Here is a 4,752-nt window from a genome sequence, read left to right as displayed (position 1 = left end):
TGGTCTTTATATATTCATTTATTTATATTTTCATCTTTTCTCCCCTCAGAGAGTCCCGCTTCAAGTTTCTTGCAGGGATGGTTTAGTGATCACAAATTCCTTTAATTTTTGTTTGGGAAACTTTTTATCTCTCCTTCTATTTTGAATGGCAGCCTTGCTGGATAAAGAATTCTTGGCTGCATATTTTTCTGGTTCAGCACATTGAATATATTCTGCCACTTCTTTCTGGCCTGTCAAGTTTCTGTGGATAGGTCTGCTGCAAACCTGATCTGTCTTCCCTTGTTGGTTAAGGACCTTTTTTTTCTCCTTGATGCTTTCATGATTCTCTCCTTGCCTGAGTATTTTGTGAATTTGACTATGATATGCCTTGTTGATGGTCGGTTTTTGTTGAATCTAATGGGAGTCCTGTGTGCTTGCTGGTTTTTGATGTCTGTGTCTTTCCCTAGGTTAGGACAGTTTTTCCACTATGATTTGCTCACATAACCCTTTTACCCCTTTTTCTCTCTTTTCCTCTTCTGGGACCCCTATGATTCTGATGTTGTTGCGTTTTAATGAGTCACTGACTTCTCTAATTCTTAAATCATGCTCTTTTGCCTTAATCTCCCTCTTTTTTTCTGCTTCATTATTCTCCAAAAGTTTCTCCTCTATATCACTGATTCTCTGTTGTGCCTCATCCATCCTTGACGCTTCGGCATCCATGTGATTGCAGCTCAGTTATAACATTTTTTATTTCATCCTGACTAGTTTTTACTTCTTTTATCTCCGCAGAAAGGTATTCTAATCTGTTTTCAATTTCAGCTAATATTCTTGTTATCATGATTCTAAATTGTGGTTCAGACATCTTGCTTGTTTCTGTGTTGGTTAAGTCCCTGGCTGTCGTTTCTTCCTGCCCTTTCTTTTGGGGTGAACTCCTTCATTTCGTCCTTTTGAAGGGAGAAAAGGAATTAATGAGCTAGAAAAAATTAAAATAAAAAAACATTAAAATTCAAAAATTAAACACACACACACACACACACACACACACACACAAATCGAATAAATGATGCTAGATCCTAAATGTGTTTTGGTCTGGGTGTTGAAAGTGTCTTGACAGACTAGAGAAAAAAGGGGAAAGAAGAAAAAAAAAAGGAAACCATTTGAAAATTTGAAAAAATGAATACACTGAAGTAGACTAAAATGAAATGATGGAAGTAAGCTGGAATTTGAAAAAATTCACACAAAAATAAAAAATATAGTAAAAAATTAAAGAAAAATATTTTTCTTTTTCTTTTTTTTTTAATTTTTAAATTTTTTTTTCAACGTTTATTTATTTTTGGGACAGAGAGAGACAGAGCATGAACGGGGGAGGGGCAGAGAGAGAGGGAGACACAGAATCGGAAGCAGGCTCCAGGCTCTGAGCCATCAGCCCAGAGCCCGATGCGGGGCTCGAACTCACGGACCACGAGATCGTGACCTGGCTGAAGTCGGACGCTTAACCGACTGCGCCACCCAGGCGCCCCAAGAAAAATATTTTTAATAAAAATTGAAAATAAAAATGAATTTTTCTCTTCTGTATTCAAGAAAAAGAAAATAAGTGAAAAAGAAAAAAAAAAAGAAAAACTATTGAATAGATGAACTTGCTGCCAGACTGAAATATGACTGAAATTACTTTTTTTTCCCCTAGGAGTCAGACTATGAAGTGCTTTATAGTCCATAAACTAAGTAGGCGGTTAGACTTGTGTTCTTGAAGAGCGCGGTTGGCCCAGTTGGGTGGGGCCTAGTGTAAGGGCTCTGTTCTCCACTAGATGGCGCTGCTAGCCTACTGGGATGGATTGTTGTGGTGCTTGTAGGTGCTTATGCGCATGCGTGGGAGTGGTGAAAATAGCAGCACTCAGCTACCCAGTCTCTAGTATCCAGACTCTGTTCTCCCCAATCAGCAATCACACATCCATCCTTTGTATTCAGCTTTTGTCCGCTCCCTGCTTTTACACTGTCCATGACCAGGCCCCAGGCAGTACCTCTCTCCCGAGTTTTGTCTCAGATGCGGCTGATTTCCCTGGCCTCTTACTTCTGAGGGACTGCGGCTTTGACCTGTTCCACCCTTGTGCTGAGGGTCTCACCGAGCAATGGCCGAATGCCAGCCATACTCAGGAAGGTTCAAGGGACCGTGCTGCTGCTGATGCCCAGAGACTGTGGCCAGGTGACAGCCTGCCCCAGAAAAAGTTCGTGAGATAGTGTAGCAGCAGTGTTTCAGGGATTATGGAAAATCACAACACATATCTGGCACCAGGCTTCACTCTTAATGACCTTGTTCCAGCACCAGCAAATGTGGCCGTTCTCTGGGGTCTGCTGGGCCCAGGTTGCCTCACAGCCTCTATCAAGTATCCTTCCAGCAGTGGAACCACTTCTCCCGGTATGGCCCAAGAACTCCCGGACCTCACTCTGCTCCTGGGGATTTGCCCTTCCCACCAGAGCACTGCCAGGTATCGAGCTGTGGAGTTGCAGACTCTCTGCATTCCCCCTGTTTACAGTCTTAATGGAATTTAAACCCACTCCTTTCTCCTTTCTCCCTTTTTAGTTCAGTCCCTGCAGCTGTTTCCAATTTTCCACTTTCTCTCCAGCTGCTTTTGGGGAGGGGTGCTTTTCCTGTATTCTCCACCCACCCCAGCCCCTGCTGTCTCTGTCCTCTCTCTGCCTGCAAAAGCGGCTTCCTGCCCTCCACAGCTACTCTCTCCAAGTTCACCTCTCCATGCCACATACCTGCTGAATTCTGTGGTTCAGGTTGTGCATATTGTTGTGTTAATCCTCAGATCAGTTTTCTAGGTGTGCAGGATGGTTAAGTGTTGGTCTGGTTGTATTTCATGGATGTGAGACACAAAAAACTTCCATGCTGTTACACCATCTTGGCTCCCTCCTGTTGGTTGGTTTTGGTTGGCACCAGTATTTATTTCCAGGGGAGGGGCTTGAAGGTCAAATCTGTCCTGTGGGGTCTTGGGGCCTTGTGTCTAGCAAAGACAGCCTTGTCCCCAAGAGCCTCCTCAATCTACATGAGCTGATTTTATTTGACCAGGTGCTCTGAGCAGCAGGAGGCATCAGTCTTCATCTATCCCATGCAGAGCCCTACCATGAGGTCAACAATGAGTGCATCCTCAGTCTCCCCAGAGTGGTGGCTCACCATCACCCCTGCCATTAGATTAGGCCAGTTTGCAGGCCTGGATGGGCTTGGTCACTGAGCCAATCTGGTTGACCTTCAGCAGCACCAGTTGCAGGCCTTTTTCTCAATGGCTTGGGCAATCCTCTTGGGGTTGGTGACTGTGAGGTCATCCCCAATGATCTGGATGTCAATCACCAAGAGGAATGAGATACAGGTGGCCCAGTCACCCTAGCTAAAGGGGTCCTTGATGAAGACCACAGGGTGATTCTTGATGAAACTCTTATACTGCTCCCCCAGCATCTCCCCAGTGGTGTGCAGTGCAGTCATCAGGTTACTTGAAGTCAAAATCGTACTTCCCGTTGCAACAGAACTCAGATGCTGTCCCATCCATGCCAATCACCACCTTGTCTGGGTAACCAGCTTCCTGGATGGCTGTCTTCAGTAGCTCCAGGGCTTCACTGTTCTCCAGGATGTTGAGTGCAAAGCTGCTCTCATTGCCCAGATTGGTGGCATCCTTCCCATTCTTGGCCTTGATGACTGCCTTGAGGTGGTGGTAGACCTCAGTGCCAATGTGCATGGCTTCTTTGAAGGAACTGGCTCCCACGGGCAGAAAAATGAACTCCTGTGTGGCCAGCTTGTTTCCAACATGGGAGCCCCTACTGATCACATCAAAGGCAGGGAGGGACTGGGAGGACCAAGTCTGGGTTCCCAGCAAGGTCTGTGATGTGCCAGTAGAGCATGACCCCCTTCTTGGCTGCACCAGCCTTGCACACGGCCAAGGATACACCCAGGATGGCAGTGACCCCAAACATGGACATATTCTCAGTCCCATCCAGCTCAATCATATATTTGTCAACTTTTTCTTGATCCACAATGCTTAGTTTATTTTACAGCAGAGTGGGGCCCAGGGTCTTATTGATGTGTCCCACAGCCTTCAGAATCCCTTTCCTGAGGGAGGAGGATTTGTCACCATCTCTCAGTTTCAGAGTTTCATAGATACCTGTGGAAGCTCTTCTGGGCACAGCTGCTTGGAATTTGGCCCCTGGCCATGTGTAGGACCACATCTACCATGGGGTTGTCCCTGGAGTCCAGGATTTCCCAGGTAAAGATTTTCTGCATGGCCATAGCTGGGATGTCTTCACTGGGGGGTTAGGGTGAGCTCTGAATCTAGGTGGCTGCTGGAACAGTGTCCTTCACTGTCATTGACTTTGATTATATAACAGTTCTTGTCTCCTCACCCAAACTTTCCTGACAACCTGGGAAGAAAGGTAAGAAAGCAGCCCTGCCAGTGATTCAGAGCTTTCTGCTTCTTCAGCTTCCACCTGTTTAGTAACTCACTACAGGTGCTTGGTAGCTCTCAATCTTGAGCTTGTATCAAATCCACTGGAGCACTCCCTATACCAAAGATTACGGTTCCCCTTCTGGTTCCCAGGGTTTCTGATTCAGGAAGCCTGAGAATTGGCATTTTTAAACAAGATTGCAGGTGCTGCTGATGTTGTTTCTTGGGAACCCCCTTTGGGTCACCAATGCAGATACCCATTGCCTCTGACTAGTTGCCATGGCTTTGGAGCATCTTCGGGCTGATGACTTCATAATTTTTCAGAACTTCTTATAATTAT

The 4,752-nt window shown here is 45.7% G+C and overlaps 1 pseudogene; it reads right to left on the bottom strand.

Annotated features, from left to right (window-relative positions):
- Positions 1-2,923: 2,923 nt before the first annotated feature.
- Positions 2,924-4,361, bottom strand: LOC115526428 (annotated as a pseudogene).
- Positions 4,362-4,752: the final 391 nt, after the last annotated feature.

This window comes from Lynx canadensis, chromosome D1 (genome assembly GCF_007474595.2).
Source record: "Lynx canadensis isolate LIC74 chromosome D1, mLynCan4.pri.v2, whole genome shotgun sequence".
Lineage (NCBI taxonomy): Eukaryota > Metazoa > Chordata > Mammalia > Carnivora > Felidae > Lynx > Lynx canadensis.
This window is presented reverse-complemented; position numbering and strand designations above follow the sequence as displayed.